The following is a 20,286-nucleotide window of genomic DNA, read 5'->3' on the forward strand; positions in this document are numbered from 1 at the left end:
TATCTTTTGGAAGAAAGTAAATTTGTAGTTTAAACCTTTCCCTAAAAGAAAACCGACTCCAGGTTTGGATGGCCTCACTAGTAAAATCAATCACCATTTAAACTGCAAATGCTACCAAGTTTATACAAAACTCTTTCATAAAACAGAGGTGGAGAGAACACTTGCCAACTCACTTTATGAAGTCAACCTAACCCTGTTATCAAAACTTGATGAGGTCCAGACAAGAGAAGAAAATTACAGACAAAACAACTATTAAAAGATAGATATTCAAGGTAATTTGAACATCAATTACATATTTGATATTAAAGAATCTGTCATATTTTTAAGCATTAAATAGTATTTGACCCTATCTTAAAATAGCTCTTACCTTTTTGAAATATGTACTGAAGTACTCCCAGATAAAGTAGCATTAAGTTGATCATATAAAACTGATCTCTCTCTTGGTCAGAAAATCTCAAATCTCAGCAATTTCACAATTCAACCTAACACAATGTCTGAAATTTTCTTCACTATAATGCAGTGGGGAAGGTGGAATGAGTGTATGAGGGTAGATAAGTCTAGAACACTGTGATGATGAGTGCTAAATATGGACACACCACACCCCAAGACCATTCTCATTTCATAAAAACTGCTGTTTGTTCTGCTTATCCTGTCACCAGAGTTATTCCTGCTAAGGTCACATTTGAGATCCAGGGGGGAGAAGGGGGAGAGGTTTGCAGCACATGTACAGGAGCAATCAGTTCCCACAGACTGGACGTGGTGAGACTGTAAGGTCAGCATGTGCCTACTTTGAATGCCCTGGTGATAGCATTTTTCATAAGATAGCCTATCTTTTTCATAACTTGTAAGAGTCATTTCAATTCGGCTATTCTCTCTCATGCATTCCATTTGGAAATTCTTAAGCAAAACGAAGTCTCTGTATAAATCACTGCACATTAGTAAATTGTTCTGAATTATACTTGAATTAGTCAATTTTTGAAGAATGTTACACACATTATCTTTCTTGTAAATTTCAAAAGGCATCACAAAGTGTAATCTAGTCATTGATTTATGGACTTGAATCTTTCAAAGGATGGGTTCGGATTCACTCTGTGTCCGTGAGTTGCTCAATCTGGCATTATTAAGTAGGAAATATTGTCTAATGGGTAGGAACTCAGTTCCTCATTCTCCTCTTCCTAGGACAAAGGTTCATCATCAGAATATCTGGGAAGTATGCTATACTCCCAACTTCAAAACTTTTATACACACACACACACACACACACACACACACACACACAATCTGAGAGAGCTTCCTCCACCATTTCCCATGCTGAGTGAGAAACACACTGCTCTGTATGTACTTTTTATGTGTCGGAGGACTCCACAGTACCCAAGCTGTGTGGCTTTTCTATCAGTCTGCATCCAATCAGTAAATAGAAACCACATGATAATTTCTAAAAGGGGAAGCCTGATTTAAGAATTTATTAAGCTATGATCAAAGGATCAGTAAAAATGTAAAAAGGGCTGATGGTGAGAGTGCAAAGAAAGAATTAGAAGGGGATGCCTCTCCAACAGTGAGGTCTAGACCTCATGGATGAAGGTATAGTCTCATGAGTTGGAGACTATAGGATGTTGGACAAGTTCACCAGCTGGCCTAGTCTAATGCTTATCCACAGTTGCTGAACAGGTAGGAAAAACCCTCCAACTAAAGCGAGCCAAGACTGGTGAGTGGACAGGCCTGGGGATTTAGGGCATGCATGACTGCATGTTTGGAGTACCTGGTGTTCATGTCTGGAGAACTACATGAAAGTGTTCCTGGGCCTGAGCTATGGCTATGAGGTATCTGAGGTACTATGCTCTGGGGGTGCTACCAGGGCAGAGCACTACTGAATGTCCCAGTACACTCACACCACAGACCAGTCATACAGCAGGAACATGCAGAAGAAAACATAACAACCAAAACCATGAAGAGAAGTCCTCTTCTCATGCAAGGTACCTCAGTGCTCTCTCCTGACAGAGCTTTACACTCTGTGCTCATTGTTAGGGATAAATGTTTAATGTGGCACGCAGAAAATTAATCTAGAGCAGAGAGGCAAAAGTCCAGTTCTGACGAATGGCTTTCTGGGTTTTCTATGTAGGCATAGTCTCCCAAAATTAAGCCAAGATCTAACTTAGTGATTTCCATGCCATTCTGAGTTCCATGAAAATGGCTTAACACCCAAGTATCACCAGACCCTTCACATAGTGGTTAAGAGTCTCACAGAGCTCTGGAGCTGGGTTTTCTTGGGCGAAATTCCCTGGGTTGTCCACTCTCCAGCTGTGTGACTTTAGGACAATTATTCATCCTGTTCCTTTAAAGGTGGGAATAACATCCCCCACTCCTTGGAGTTGTTGGAAAGATTAAATGACAATATATGTTAGCATTTACAAGAGTCCTAGCTCATAGTCAGAGCTTAACAAATATTAGCTTTTAGTAGTATTATTGATTGGGTCCTTATGACATAGAACCTTCACCTCTCTGGAAAGAGTTAATATGAGTCACCTTTCTGAAAATAGTTAACAAGAGTCTGGGAGCCAGTCCTTCAATTATATTTGTTCACAGACTCAGGAATTTCTTTAATCAACCCATATTGGCTTTATCATGTCTCCTCTTCCAGCCCACAGAAATCACATTGACCTTGTTCTGTGCTTCAGTCCCATAAGCTACCAAGAATTCATTACATCCGCTCAAAATTCCCACACTGCATCTAACTCCACATTGACTCTTCCTAATGTGTGTTTCCTCTTTCTTTCCTTGCCTCCACTGTACAACCTGAGATATTTTTTTCAACCACTTATTCCTCAGTTTATATGCTGATACATTAAAGCATACTCTATAAACAGAAAGGCAACTTGTTTAGGGGTCAAAAAAATGATGCTCAATTTTGAAATTCTAAATTTGAATGTCCTCATTTTCTGAGAATGTTTCCTACTTCATTTATTTAAAATCTAATTTATGCAATGAGATTGCCAGGAACATATGCCAGTTAGTCTTAAATGCTAAAATGAGAATCACTAGGTTTCCCACTACGACCTTTGGGTACAGCTCTAGTCTTCCAGTTTTGAAATATTCACTTCTCTTGGAGGTGGGTGGGTGGGTGATAAAATTAACACTGAGACACTTCTACTTTCTAATTCCTTTTCCACTTCTGTTCATTATCCTGAGTTTGATACATAATCTTTTATTTCATCACTTTTCAAAATGATTAATGTTAGGTCAGATCAAAGATCTTCTCTTTCCAGGTCCAAGAAAGACCAAGAGTGATCCTAAGCCAGACTTCTGACATATTCTAGTCCCGCTCAGCATAAAGAAATAAATTGGACCTTGGATCATATTGTCAGCTCCATATGCATATCCCAATCATCGAAATGACATCAATCAATATATTATAGTTATAGTATTACATCTATTTTTCTTGCTATACTGAATATATCTCTACAGAGAGATACTGTCTTACTAATGCCATAACCCAAGTAACTAGGATATTTTTAGCACATAGTATATATCAAATACATGTGGCACATAAATGGATGACCAAAATTTGCCAAGTTGAAGCTTCACTTGCTTGTTTTTACTAAATCCTTTTCAGGAAACACAATCCATCCAGATATGTAGTATAGACATGGGATCTTTTCCAATCACCAGCATTCAACAAAAAATTTCCACCACAGCTTAATGGCTTACAGGATTTATTTCTGTGTCAATTGTTACAAGACTGGGAAACCCAAACTTCACCTTAGGGTGACTAAATAATTGTGTATCTTTTCTGAGGATATCTAATGATACTAATATCCAAAATCAAGAATGAGAGTCTCCATATTACTCCACAACTTTCTTCATCTCACAAATCTGCTTGCATGAAAGGCAAGTGTACGTCAGTGAACAAAATTTCAAGTAAAGGATCAGGAGGACCTCAGGAGAATTCAGATATAAGAGTTTGAAGATGTTAATCCTACTTGCATTAGAGCAAACCCAGCTACAAAGAAAAACAAAGAAACATCAAAGGATGAATAGGAAATGCAAATACTCACATGTGGTAAATCAATCACAACCTGTGGTACAAAGCCTCAAATACAGCATATCAGCAGACGCTGACCAACTTTCCAGGCAGAGCCAGAAGAAAGAAAATGCATGACTTTACCTGGAGAGATAGAAAGAGCACATTAACTGGATAAATAAATGCAAAACATAGGAGAGTTTCATGGAGAGTCAAAGGTGACGATTCTGACTTCTCTATGGCAGTGAGATGGATGTTTCTACATTTTATAGGTTATCACCGGATACTGTGTGACAGCAAACCACAAGGATGACAATGGAGTTAAGAATAAAAATTCAATAGTCACACTGTAGAAGTTTATAGAAAGGTAACTCAGACTTGTTGAATACCTTCAGATGTGATGCACTGTTCCAAAAATCAAGATAAATCAGGTAACATTCCCATCATGAGAGAGCACAATGTTCAATGAAGATAAAAATATATTTGTAGATAGCTAAATTATTGTACAATGTTTTAGGTGCTATAATGAGAGGGACACTTCCATGAGAATGTAGAAGTATGGCATAGTAAGTATATATGGTATAGTAGTAGATTAGGATGTGAAAGCAGTGTAGACTACCTTCATTTTAGGCAACTCAGGCTACTATAACAAATACCATTGACTAAGTCAGCTTAAACAAGAGACATTTTTTCTCATTGTTCTGAAGTCTGGGAAGTCCAAGGTTAGGAGGCCAGCCATTTGGTTCTGATAAGGACCATCTTCCTGGTTGATAGATAGCCACCTTCCTGCTGCCTCCTCAACATGATGGATACAGAGAAGAAGCAAGCTCTCTTATGTCGCTGTCTTTATAATCCCATCATGAGGACTCCATTATCACAAACTAATTACTCTCCAAAGGCTCCATATCCAAATACCATCACATCAGGGAATAGAGGTTCAGCATAGGAATTGGGGATGGGGCACAAACATTCAGTCCCCTGCAACCCTCATCTCATCAGTGGACTAACAAAAAAGCATTCCATTTGGTCTGGCCTCTCTCCAAGGCATTTCCCATAAAGCAACTATATTGATCATTATAAAATGCTGATCTGAATATGTCCTGACACTGCTTCAAACTCTTCAATTGCTTCCCATTCTACTTAAAATACAGGAGATCACCCTTTGCAGGGTTTATAAAACCTGCAGGATCTAGCTTTGGTTTATGTCAAGTTCATCTCGCTTCATTCTCCTTGCTCTCAATTCCATTTATGTGCATGTATTAGCTTACCAGCACTGCCACAACAAAATACCATAGACTGGCAGGCTTAAATAAAAGATACTTAGTTCATCATAGTTCTGAGGCCGGAAGTCCAAGGTCAAAGCATTGGCGGTTTGATTTCTCCTGAGGCCTCTCTCCTTGGCTTGCACATGGCTGACTCTGCACTGTACCCGGTAGAGGTGTTCTTCGGTACATGTATTATCCCTGGTATATCTTTCTCAGTCTAAATTTTCTCTTTATGTATGGACATCAAACAGTCTATATTAGGGCCTAACCTAACATCTAACTTTGACTTAATTATCTCCAAATACAGTCACATTCTGAGGTCCTGGGCCTTAGGGTTTCAACATTGGAATTTGGGGCCAAGGGCAGGAGAGGCAAAATTCATCTCATAACAATGCATGTCCTTTTAGATCCTACAGCATGCTATTTTTTTTTTCTTCTAGTCTTCCCATATGCTATTATTATTTCTTGGGTGATTTGTCCTCTCATTTCAGTAGATTAACAGCTATTCATTCATAAGAGCTAAGGAAATCCCTCCCTCAATTTCAATGTTGGAGGAGCTACCCCATTACATAGATATTATATCTTATTAACAGAAATTTGTCCTCTTGTAATTATGTGCTTAATTTCTCATTATGGTTCTATTAATCTTCTCTTTAAACAATGCATTCTATGAACATAAAGACAATGTCATGTATGTCTATGTTCAATTTCTTTTTGTTTCATGAAACTATACTTTTTGTTTTGTTTTGTTTGCATTTGTTGTGTTCTCGTGTGTTCTCTATTTTTTAAAATCAATTGTCCTTGTATTTAATTGCAAATTTCTGTCCTCTAGCTGTTACTATATTTCTAATTATCTTGACTCCTTTGTCTTTGTGTTCTACACTCTTTTTATCAAAAATATAGATTCTCATTTCAGTTATGTCTATTCTTTACTTGTGGTTTTTATTTTATTTATTGGTTCTGAAATAAAGTGTCTTTGGACCTCTATTTTTTTTTTACATTTACAATTTCCTTTTTCATATCATTCCATTATTTTATTGCCTTATCTATAAGACATACAAAGAACTTAACAATCATATAACAAATCTTAGATACTAAAATAGAAATAAAATCTATGCTTTCCAGGCAAGTAAAAGGAAAATGAATAATAAACATCAATCAATATTAAAGGCAGAAACAAAGGCAATAAAAACAAAATCAATTCCCTGAAGGCAGAACATAAGAAAATCATCAATTGTAAGAAACACTCTAATTTTAAGGATGTTCTAATGTAAAAACATAAAATAAAGTCACAAAGTCACAAAAAGTTCAAATATAGTAGCAATCTTACAAATGTAAAAGAACTATCTATTTACCTATTTATATAAGAAAAAATTATTTTTCATTCAGATAAACTACTTAATGAATTAACTTTGGAAGAAAACAAACCCCAAATTTCAATAATATATAAAAGGGCAATCTTACTAAAAAGGAAGCTAGTATAACAGTAACCATATAAGAAAGAAAATCAAAGATAAAAGCATGAATGGTTATAAAGACGAAAACTATGTATTCTAAAAGTACATCCACTATGAAGAAAGTCTTTGTGAACTGCAATGGCCTATAGATGCAGAAATTATAGAACTAAAAGAGAAATCAAAAAAAGAATAATAACCAGAGAAAGAAATTTGAATTTTATCTTCTAGAAATGAATTGCTTATGCAAATAAAATCTAGTAATAGTATAGAATTTTTGAAAGGCAATTGGAAAATCTTTATCTAATATTAGAAAGATAAGTTTTCACCTGAAACTAATGTAGTATGTCAATTATACTTCAACAACAACACAAAATCAATGAATAAATGGGGAAGAATAGACAAAGCATCCAAATAGAAGTATTCCAAATAAATGCATGCAGGTACTCTTCCCTCCAGGAAGTAGAACACAACTCCCCAGTCCTTTAGTGCAGTCTGTACACAGTGACCACCTTCAAAGGAATACAGCATGGAAAGAGGAAGAAAGACTAACATATGAGAGAAGATCCCTGACAAGCACTACATCAAACAAGGTGATCAAGGTCAACATCAACAGTAGTAAGTCATGTTGCCAATATGTGCCTTTGAAATTCTGTGATAAAAATGACACCTTACCTCTGTGGTCTTCCTCCCCCCAAAATCCGTAATTCTAGTATAATGATGAGGAAAAACATTAGATCAATTCCAATTGATGAATATTTATAAAATGCCTGATCAGTATTCCTCAAAACTGTCAAGATCATCAAAAACAAGGAAAGTCCAAGACATTGTCAGTCAAGAGAAGCTCAAGGAAACATGTCAACTAAATGCAATGTGGTATCCTAGATAAAATTCTGGAAATGAAAAAGGAAATTAGTCAAAACCTAAGGATATCTGAATACGTATACATTTTAGTTAATAATAATATATCAATATTTGTTCATTAATTGTGACAAATGTACCATACTAATGTAAGATGTTAAACATAAAGGAAACTGACTGTGGGATATATAGAAACTCTCTGTACTATCTTTGCAATATTTTTTTACAAATTTGAAACTATTCTAAAATAAAAAGCTTTAAATTAAAAAGCTTATTTAGAAAATCTACAAAACACCTACAACTAAATCTTGAGAAAAGACGTACAAAAATTTTTTGGATAGGGGCGCCTGGGTGGTTCAGTGGGTTAAGCCGCTGCCTTCGGCTCAGGTCATGATCAGAGTCCTGGGATCGAGTCCCGCATCGGGCTCTCTGCTCAGCAGAGAGCCTGCTTCCCTCTCTCTCTCTGCCTGCCTCTCCATCTACTTGTCATTTCTCTCTGTCAAATAAATAAATAAATCTTTAAAAAAAATTTTTTTGGATAAAAAAGCACAAAATGAGATTAAACTTTCATAAAAGAAAATCTAAATAAATAGATATTCTGTGTGCATAGTTGTAAATGTTCACCATCATTTATGTATCATTTATCCAGAAATAGTTTATAAAATTAATGTAATTTCAGAGAAAAATCTCAAATAGAATTCTAAAAGACTTATTTTAAATTAAATGTGATTTATATTCAAGAACATCCCAAAAATTTCTGATTAAAAAAAAATATGTTGGGGCACCTGGGTGGCTCAGTGGGTTAAAGCCTCTGCCTTCGGCTCAGGTCATGATCTCAGGGCCATGGGATCAAGCCCCACATTAGGCTCTCTGCTCAGCAGGGAGCCTGATTCCTCCTTTCTCTCCTTGCCTGCCTCTCTGCCTACTTGTGATCTCTGCCTGTCAAATAAATAAATAAAATCTTTTAAAAAAAAAAAGTATATGTAGGTTGATGTATGCCATATCAGATATCTAGAATTAGTATAGAGTCGTATTAATATAGTTTTTATATGGTGATAGACAAAGAGATCAATGGAACTGAATACAGAGATAGATTTAGACTCAAACATATATTGGAAATTTATAAGTGACAAAGTTAGCATTACAAATCAAGGACAAAGGAAAATGTTCAAAAGTAGAGCAGAGACCATTCATATCCATATGAAAAAGCATTAACTTAGATATCTACTTAATTCTATACACAACAATAATTTCAAAGTATTTTAAGAAACAAGTTTATAAAATGCATTGTAAAATTGTTAAGAAATAAATACCTTCCATATACTAATGAATCACAAATAAAAGCCAAGCAACAGAAGTGGAAAAGATACTTGAAGTACATAAAAATAAACAATATGAATGTCCACAATATATTTGATTTTTACATAAGAAAACATGGTATCTAATTAACAAATGAGCTTAAATGATATGATGTCAAGGATTAATTCAAAATATCTGGACATGAAGAAGGAAATATGTAGGGATATAGATGAAACAAGACTACTTATTATTTAAATTGGGTGACATATAGGGAAGAGAAATCATTATGTTATTAATTGTTGAGTCCCCCAAAATCATCCATAAACCTTTTGATTTACCTAAATTTAGGTAGGTAAAATCCAGCTAAATTTATCATACTTATTGTGGTAAAGGAGGACACCATGACAAAGTCATAGTAGTGACTTAGAAGAAGGATATCAAGAAAGGACATTGAAGGATTATAGAGTTTGGACTCAAATGAGAAAGTAATTCTTTCAAGGTGCAGAACTGTTTAATTCTGAGAGAAGTTTGTGACATAATTGTGGTAGATTTTAAGAGACAATGATCTTGAAATGAGTCAAGATAAATAAACATTTGTTTGATAAGTTGGTTGTTTATTCAGATGAGCAATCTAATGTCTTGTAGGGTGTCCATTTGCCTAGATGAGCAAACTCTTTCCTCAGACCTGTTGGTGTGCAAGAATTTCCTGAAGCAAATAGTGAAAATACTTATTGACTTATATACTCATCTTCTTGGGCAAGAACTTCCTGGAATAAATCATGCAGACATGATGACACAAGTGGCCTCAGTTCTCAGTCATGATATTTAAGCTATGTGTCCACACATGTCAGTATATATGTTTGGCATAATAACACTTGTGTGTTTTGTTAAATAGGCAATTCATCAAAAAATAAAAACCAACAAACATATGAACAACAATCATCTTCTTTAATCATCAATGAAAATTGTCTGTATGTTAATCAATATATATTTAAATTAAAAAACTCAAAATTCTGATACTGCCAAGATTTGACAAAGACAAAGGAAACCTAAATTCTCACTTATTGGCAGGTGAGAGAGCAAAATGGTAAAACACTTGAGAGGGCAAGTTGTCAATCTCTGGAAATTGAGATATATAATCTGTAACTCAGCGATGCTGACTTTAAATATATGCCCAGGAGAAACTCTTGCACATATTCACCACAGAAAATATGCATGAAAATAGCCATTGCAGCAGTGTCCTTGGTTAAGGGAATGAATAATAAATTATCATGCCTTCATACAATTCATACAGCAATAAAAACCAGTTAATGCATGTGAACACAAGTAGATCTCAAAAAAATAGATCTCAAAAACATAATACTGAGCAAAAGAGAATATTCTGGAATAATATATACACTATGACAGCATTTATATACATTTTTAAAATAATGCAAAGCAATGGTTTGCATACAGATATATAAGTGACAAAATACTTAAAGCATGAACAGGAAGGATGCACATCATATCAGGGATAGCATTTATCCCTTGGAAAAAAGATATAAGATGATTTCATTGCAAAGGGGAACAAAGGGGGCTTTACTGCCTTCCATAATGATACAGTATACCTTTTATTTTAAAAAGGTAATCTGAGGGAGAAGCAATAAAATATTAGCACTCCTTTATTCTGTCTGGATGGTATTTTTGTATTTGATATTCTATTATGTGTATTTTTCTATAGTTTTACAACTTATCAACTTTCATTAAGAGGAATGAAAATGTTCATCGAGGTGGGAAAATAGTTCAGTACAAACTAAATAAAGCAGAATGTAGGGCAGCTAGTGTATTTTTCCCTGTTATTCCCTGACACTGGCAATCCCCAGACCAAAATCTTACACATTTGAGTATCTCCCCTAGTCTTCTAGCTAGTTTAAAATCACAGAGAAGCATATCCCTACTGCACAAATGAATCTATTTTCGCATTAATAATCTATATGGGCATCTTTCTCTCTTCCTATTTGATGCCCAAATGCTTATATTTTTGTACTATAGATTTCTTGTTCTTTCAAAATTTCACTGAATCTTAAGAGATCCAAAGAAAAGGAGGAAAAAAAAAGAATACAAGAGCCAAAGTAAGAGAATAAAATGGTCTTTTCTCAAATGTCTAAGTTTATCAAAGCACATATCCTAAATTATCTAACATGGTGGTAACTTCTAACCAAGAGGAGATATAACCAGGTCACTTTACCAGCCAAGGGAAATAAAAAAATAGCAGGAGAGAAAGTAAGAGAAAGAGAGAGAAAATAAGATAAAGATCTTATTTCAAGTATAAATGGGTCCCTTTTCCTCTAGCTCAAGATAATCTGACTCAACATTGATTCAATTACATTGTGACTCCCTAGGATCCAACCTTCAAAAAATGTGCCAAACAGCTAACTTCATCCTTAGTTTGGAGGGAAGCAGAAGACTTTTGGAGTACTACTAGAGATCAAGAAACACTGATGAACATGTTTGCAGAGATGACATCATTGAGTGAAGAGAAAATGACAGCTATTCACTGAGCTTCAGAATGATGGGGAGGAGAGAGTTTAAAGTAAGTCTGCAACTCAAGATACCACTATTGGAGGCAACCATGGCTTGGGAGTCATGAGCATACTGAGAGTCATTGAAAGCATGGGAGGAGATGGGCTTACCCAGGAAAATGCATCCGCTGAAAAGAAAGTAAGAATGGAAAACAGCAAATGTTAACGTATCCACAAAGGAAAAGAAGCCACTGAAAGAATAATAGAGGAGTAGCCAAAGAGTTTGAATGGGAATCAGTAGAGGATATGGGAAAACTCAAGAAATGAAAAATGCTTTTCTGTGTAGGATGAAAAGGTCAATAGTACTGAATGCCTTGAGGTATCTTATGATGAAAGTTGATCCTATTGCACTGAACATCTGAGAGGTCCTGGGTAAAAGTGAGAGCAGTGCTATGGGAAATGGAGTAGTGGAAGCTCATTATAGCGGCATCTTTGTGATACTCGAGTATTTAAAAGTAGTGCTCAATGGGAGACAGGACAAATATGAATTAAGTCAAACCTTGGCATCTTGCTGCTGAACTCTGCAAAGAGGAAGACTTTTTTGAAACCTGGATAACCCATTTTGTTGTAAAAATACTGTACACTTAATTCATTTAATCTATAATAAATACATTTTAACATCTATTAATTTGTTTTAAAAAGTCAAAACATGTGACTTTCTTTTGGAATTCATTATCATTTAAGTTTATCCTGATTTCATTTCTATGATGTATCCATTTTAGTGAGACATAATTAAAGTGTACAGTTCTGAGTTTGGATAAATGCATACTCCTAGCTTCTCCACTGAAATCAGGATAACAGAGCAGTCCCAATGGCCAAGAAAGTTCTATAGGGTGTAGGCATCTCTTCCCTTTCTCTCTGTGCCTCACATGCACACTCACTGGTTTGCAGAATATCACATAAACAGTATCATAGAATATATGGTATACAGTGTTCTATCCATTTAATATAGTTCATTTGAGATTTATCCTTCTTCTTGCAGTATTATTCATTTGTATGGATATACCACAGTGTATTCATCCATTTAACAATTGAAGAACAATGTGTGATAATCAACAGGTTAAGTTGATTATGAACAAAGCCACCATAAACATATGTATATGCATGTGAACATAAGTTTTAATTTATTTTGGGTAAATACTTAGGAGTGGGATTACTGGGTTATACGGTTATTGTATATCAGGTGAGATTATCTTCCTGGACATTTTAATCAATTGTAGTGATATTTCATTTTGGTTTAATATGCATTTCCCTACTGACAAATAATATTCAGTATTTGTATTCAGCATCTCATATTGCCATTTGTATTTTATCTTTGGTAGAGTGCCTATTCAAATACTTTGTCCATTATGTTTTATTGCATACTCTCTCTTATTATTTTTATAACATCTAGATAGAAATGTGAGTTTGACAAATATTTTTCCCATCAAAAACTGCCTTTTCATTTTGCTAATACTGTCTTTTAAAGAACAGAAATTTCATGTGCTTTAATTTTAAGTGAAGCCTGATATTGTGTTTTTTTGTGTCATACATAACTTGTGTCTAACCTAAGTTTACATGGATTATCTCTTTATATTCTTCTACACATTCTATAACTGTAGGTATTACATAGAATGTATTTTGTGTTAATTTATGTATTTTGTGTGAGAGTATCAGGATTCATTTTTTGCTTGTAGATGTCAATGGTTCCTGAATCATTTATGGAGAACACTGCTATCTCTACAGTGAATAGCCTTCATTCAATCCCAAACGCTAGTTGTTCATATACACATGTGGATCTGTTTCTGGTCCATTTATTCTATATCAGTGATTTGTGTGTCTAACTTATCTCCAATACCATACTATCAATAGTAAATATTAAAATTGGGGAGTGTGATTCCTTCAAAGGTTTTTTTTTTTCCCCCAAAGTTGTTTTGAATACTTTTTGTTGCATATCCACATACAATGATTTCATTTCAATATTAGTTTGTCAATTCTTTCAAAATTTCCTACAGGGATTTTGACAGGATTATATCAAATCTATATTTTAGTTTGTGGAGAGTTGACACTTTAGCAATATTAAATCTTCCAAACCACTAATAAAACTTAATTGCCTATATATTAATATTTCCTTGACATCTTTCATCAGTATTTTGTAGTTTTGACATATAGAAATTGCACATATATTGATAGCTTCATATCCAACTTTTTCATGTGTTTGGTATTATTATAAACTTTTAAGTTTTAAGCTGTTTATTGCTAATACATAGAATATAATTTGCTTTGATACAATTTTTGTAGTCAGAAAACTTGCTCAAGTCAGTAATTAATTCTAATAGATGTTATTTTTCTAGTCAGAAAACTTCTCAAGTCAGTCATGAATTCTAATAGCTTTTTTGTAGAATCCTCAAAATTTTCTGTATAAACAATCATATCACCTATAAATAGAATTTCATTATTCCCTTTACAATCTGGATGCTTTTTATTTACTCTTCTTGCCTTTTTACACTGGCTAGGACATCCAGCATGTTGCTCATTAGGACTGGTGAGAGCAGACATCCTTGGCTTTTTCTCTTAGGATTAAAGCATTCGGTTTTGACTTTAAGTGGGTGGTAGACAAGGGGGTTTAGTAAATTCCTTCATCAGGTTGAAGGAGTTTCTTTCTGTTTCTAGTTTGCTGAGAGTTTTATTATAAGTAGATATTTTTCGTTTTCAAGTGCTTTTTCTGCATCTATTGAGAAGATCATATGAGTTTTCTTTTTAATTTGTTGAAATGGTAAATATCATTGATTGACTTCCAAATATTGCACCAACCTTGAATTAATGGAATAAGCTTCATTTGGTCATTGTATTGTGTTCATATATTGCTGGATTTGATTTGCTAATATTTTGTTGAGGATTTTTACTTGCGTTTTCATGAGGCATGTTAGTCTATATATATATATATATATATATATATATATATATACACACATACATATATATGTATATATATATACATATATACATATGTATATATATATACATACATACATTTTTTTTTCTTATACTGCCTTTATTGGTTTATGTTTTCAGGATGATACTGACCTCAAAAATCGAGTTGGGAAGTGTCCCCTGCCTTTCTATTTTCTGGAAATTGATGATTTAAGAGAAATTTATTAAGTTTTAAATATCTAGGTAAATCCAGAGATTTATTGTTATTCTGATTTCTTCCAAAAAATATTTCCAAACAAAATTGACTGCATATAAGAGATGATAAAATTAAAAACAAAACTAATTATTTTAAAACTGAGAATGCAAAATAAGCTTCATATAAGTGTCCATATGTATTCCACATAAATGCATGACATTACTGCATACTGGGTATAGACATACTACAATATTGAGAAAATTCATAACACTAAATAAACAAACATAAAGGCAAACTAAAAAGCAATGTTATATACTGACAGATTTGTCAAAGAGAGCTGAAGTCCTGGTGTCTGTTACTTCTTTTCAGCATAGATTTAAAGTAAGTGGTAGACAAATATCATATGATTTTTTCATAAGTGGAATTTAAGAAACAAAACAAACAAGCAAAGTGAGAAAAGAGAGAGGCAAACCAAGAAACAGACCTTTAACTACAGAGACCAAACTAATGGCTGGCTACCAGTAAGAAGATGGATGAGGGGGTGGGTTAAATAGGTGATGGGAATTAAGGAATTCACTTGATGTGATGAGGACAGGATGATGTATGGAAGTGTGGAAACACTATATGGTACAACTGAAACTAATAAAACACTGTATGTTAACTAACTGGAATGAAAATAAATACTTGAAAAAAGTAAGTGATATATCATGCAAATTCACTCCATAATAATTGAGTTGTACAGATATTGCCTACACACATACATAATATTTTGCAGACATATGGTCAGTATCTTTTGGAGGTAGATGGAGAAGGATATCCACATTTCAAAGACAAAACCAACAAATAAGTGATTAACAAAAATTCATTTGTATGCTTTTATTACCCTAAATGCTATAAAGTTTCTAGTGTGTAAGCAATGGTTAATTACAGATTTAGAAGCATCATGTTCCTTGTTTGCTGCAGTTTCTTTCAAGTTTCAAACTCACATCGTTTCTTGGCCTTTTGGCTAAGATCAAGTGAAGTTGCAAACTCACTTGGAAGATGCCTAGGAATGTTTAAAAACCAAGAAAATATTATTCTTTAGGGAATACTTTTACAGAAGTGATGTCATTTCTACTGTTACTTTTCCCACTTCTACTTTCAGTTTCTGATTATTGGTTACTTCTGTTGGATCGGTATGAATCTGGTCCAACCAAAGCTAGTGAGTAGAGGACCAAAATGAGGAAAAGAAAGAACATGGCATAAAAGTGAAACTAGATTTCATAATTAGCTTTAAAACTTTACCAAACGTAAAATATTCATTTTGAAACATGAGTACAAATTTAATCAGTATTTCTTTGACCTAGATATCTAGAAACCAAAAAATAGTTAATGATGTCTATAACTTAGAAAGTGAGCTCAACAAGAATATTAATCTCAAAATGTATGCCTGTGTCCACTAGGCCTCGCCCCACATGTAACATGTATTAAGAGCTTGATAAATGTTATTTCTTCTTGGAACTAAATGTGTGTAAAAAAACTTTTGTTTATGCATATTAGCTTCCATATTATTTCCAAGAAGAGCCTTCTTTTATACTTTCGTATATCAACTATAGAGAACTAACAATAAAAGCACATTGTTGTACACAGGGTAAGCCAGTTTAACTCACTTGGTTTCACATCAAAAGTTATCATTGTTCTTTCTTCTAGGAGTCTCACATCCAATTTCTTGCTAATTTTCTTTTTATTTTTCTAATCTGATTAATACATTTCCATTTTTATTAGGTCTAATAGATAGCTGATCTAATTTGGAGCTTATAAATTATACAGTTATAAGTGAATTGATTATAGCACATAACTCTAATAGACTGGCAATCTTTCCAGAGATTAGAAGTGCTGCTTAGTTCCCTTTCTATGGATGATTAATTTTCAGTGGTTATCAACTCTCAAACTAAAAATTAAGCAATACATATTTGCTTTGTGGATGACCAGTTTTATTAAAGTAGTAGAGTTGATGCAATTAATTATCGATACTCTATGAAGAACAGCCAAAATTAAAATGGTTTTAAAGAAGTAAGCAGGTATCTATTGTCAATGGTAAAAATCACTTACTGTTGTAAAGAAATAGTGTCAGACAGTTCATGATTTATGCAACAATCTGGGAATCATGCACAAACTAACCCTAGATTTCTTGGGTTTTATATCTTTCAAAGAAAATTGGTTTATATCAATAACCATTTAAAATAGAGTGACTTGAAAATGACAAATGCTTCACTTGTGCAACAGAAATCTTTCCATCCCCATTGCAGCTCAGAGGCTGCTATGTGTGGTGCTGACCAGTATTCAAAACAAGAGTCAATTGTTCACTGAAATCCAAAAATACAGGTCTTATGCTTGCTTGGATGCCAAAATAATGCAATTAGTGCTTGGAGAACTAAGAGAAGGTAGGGTAGTTGGCCTTTCACTTTTGGTTATTGAAATTCTAAAAGCCAGAGATTCTAGGTTCCTGAACAGGGAAGCCACATTGGAACTGCAGGCTTTGGGGGGAAGGAAGCAAGATGGCGGGGGAGAAACAGAGTGAAATATCATTAGGTCCCAGGATTTCAGCTAGATAGTTACCAAACTATTCTGAACATGTACAAACTCAACAGGAGATAGAAGAGAAGAAGAGCAGCAATTCTAGGAACAGAAAATCAACCACTTTCTGGAAGGTAGGGCGTGTAGAAAAGTGAATCCAAAGCATCAGGAAGAGAGACTATGAGGGGAGGGGTGAGCTCCCAGCAAGCAGTAGAGCAGCAGAGCACAGAAGTCTGCTCCAATGAGGACACTGCTTCACAGGCTAAACGGGGGTGGAATCTTCATGGGACAGTGTGGTCCTAGGACCAGCAGGGTCACAGAAAGGCCGAGGGTGTCTGAATGGGCAGAGCTTCCAGATATCAGAGCAGGGAAGCCGGCTACAGAGACGGAGCTGAGAAGAGAGCTATCAGCTCCAGGTTACCTAAAATCATGATCCAAGGTACAGCTGGGCCACTGCTCTTCGAGCAGGGACCCCTCAAGTGGCAGATCCAGAGAGATCCTCTTTTTCCTCCTCTAGGAGGAATGGCACAGGAGTGCATGGCAGGTATTTGCTGGGTTTGGAGACTCCAAAGGGGCCATGCACCAGAGGTAGAAATGCTGGGTCACAGGCCAGGTGAGCACAGAGTATGGAGAGAGACCGGGGAACCTGGAGGGATTGACCGCTTTTCTGAGGGCACACTGACAACTGGGCCCCAAGATCTCTGTTCCATTGGGGTGAGAGATTGGGAGGCTGCCATTTTCATGCTCCAAAGCATGTACTTGTCCTCCAAAGCTGTATGAAAAGCTTCCAGGGAACAAAAGCTCCCAGATCAAACACAACCAGATCACTTAACCTGGCCCCTGGCAAGGGTGATGTAATTCCAAGTTAGGCAAAGACATTTGAAAATCACTGCAACAGGCCACTCCCCCAGAAGATCAGCAAGAACATCCAGCCAAGATCAAGTTCACTAATGAATGAGAACTGCAGAACTCCAGAGCTAGGGGAAAGCAATACACAGAATTCATGTTTTATTTCCCCCCATGAGCCTTCAGTCTTGCAAAGATAATTTTTTTAATTTTATTTTTTATATTCTATGTTTTTAACTTTTTCTCTGTTTTTTAATGTTTAACTATTTTATCTTAACAATACCTTTTTTTAAAAAATCTTAAAATTTTCATTGTTATAGTGAGATTTTATCCCTTCATTGTATTTAACCTCAATTTCGTATATATATAGGTTTTTTTTCTTTAAAACTTTGGGATACAAATTCTTCTAATAGATCAAAATACTCCTAAATCTAGCACATGGCTTTGTTCTAGTCTCCAACCTGATTACATTCTCTCTTTTTATTTTCTTTTTCCAAACAACTTATCAATTCTTTTTTTAGAATCTTTTTAAAATTTTCATCTTTACAGTCATATTGCATCCCTTCATCATATTTATTTGTGTGTGTGTGTGTATATATATATATGTATATACATACATACATATATATATATACATATATATTTAACTTTTTCATTCCTTAAAATTTTGGGAGGAGTTTGTTCTAAGAAACTGGAATACACCCAAAATCAAGTAGGTGGCTCTCTTCTATTCACCAGTCTAATATATATATATAGCTGAGAAGAGAGCTATCAGCTCCAGGTTACCTAAAATCATGATAATATATATATATATATATATATATATATATATATATATATATTTATTTTTTTTTTTTTTTACTTCTTTTTCTCCTTTTCTTACCCCAGTGTCGGGACTCTTCTGATTTGGTTAGTGTATGTTTTTATGGGGTCTTTGCCACTCTTTTATTCTTTTATTCTCTCATTCATATATAGAGAGGGAAGGCTGAAAAACTCACCACCAAACAAAAAAAAACAAGAAACAGTACCAATGGCTAGAAACCCAATCAATATGGACATTGGTAATATATCAGAACTAGAGTTCTGAATGAGGATTATTAAGATGCTAGCTGGGCTTGGAAAAGGCATGGAAGATATTAGAGAATCCCTTCCTTGAGAAATAAAATCCTTTCCAGAGAAATAAAAGAACTAAAATCTAACCAAGTTGAAATTTTAAAAAGCTATTAATGTGGTGCAATAAAAAAATGAAGACTCTTACTTCTAGGATGAATGAAGCAGGAGAGAGAAGTAGTGGTATAGAAAAACAAATGATGAAGAATAAAGAAGCTGAGCAAAAGGGAGACAAAAACTACTGGACCACAAGGGGAGAATTCAAGAGATAAGTCAGAGCATAAAACAAAACAATATTAGAATAATTGGGAGCCCAGAGTAAGGAGAAGTGGGGCAGAAGGTATATTGGAGCAAATTATGTCAGAGAATTTCCCTAATATGGCAAAGGGAACAAGCATCAAATTCCAGGAGACACAGAGAACCCCCTCAAAATCAATAAAAACAGATCAAGACCCCATCATCTAATAGTAAAACTTACAAGTCTCAGTGACAAAAAGAAAATCCAAAAGCAGCTTGGGCCAAGAAGTCTGTAACATATGATGGTATAGATATTATATTGGTAGCAGACTTATCCACTGAGATCTGGCAGGGCAGAGAGAACTGGCATGATATATTCAGAGCACTAAACAAGAAAAATATGCAGCCAAGAATACTATATCCAGCTAGGCTGTCACTGAAAATAGAAGGAGAGATAAAAAGCTTCCAGGACAAACAAAAATTAAAAGAATTTTCAAACACCAAACTAACTCTGTGGGAAATATGAAGGGGTCCTCTAAGCAAATAGAGGGCCTAAAAGTAGTAGACCAGAAAGGAACAGAAACAATATAGAGTAACAGGCAATACAATGGCACAAAATTCATATATTTCAATAGTTACCCTGAATGTAAATGGGCTAAATGCCCCAATCAAAAGACACACATAACAGAATGGATTTAAAAAAAAAAAATGATCAATATGCTGTCTGCAAGAAACTCATTTTAGAACCAAAGACACCTCCAGATTTAAAGTGACAGGGTGGAAAACAATTTACCACACTAATGGACATCAAAAGAAGCTAGAGTGGCACTCTTTATCAGATAAATTAGATTTTAAGCCAAAGACTATAATAAGAGATGAGGAAGGACACTATGTCATACTTAAGGGGTCTGTCCAACAAGAAGATCTAATAATTTTAAGTATCTATGCCCCTAACATGGGAACAGCCAAT

The sequence above is a fragment of the Mustela nigripes genome, chromosome 7 (genome assembly GCF_022355385.1).
Source record: "Mustela nigripes isolate SB6536 chromosome 7, MUSNIG.SB6536, whole genome shotgun sequence".
Classification (NCBI taxonomy): domain Eukaryota; kingdom Metazoa; phylum Chordata; class Mammalia; order Carnivora; family Mustelidae; genus Mustela; species Mustela nigripes.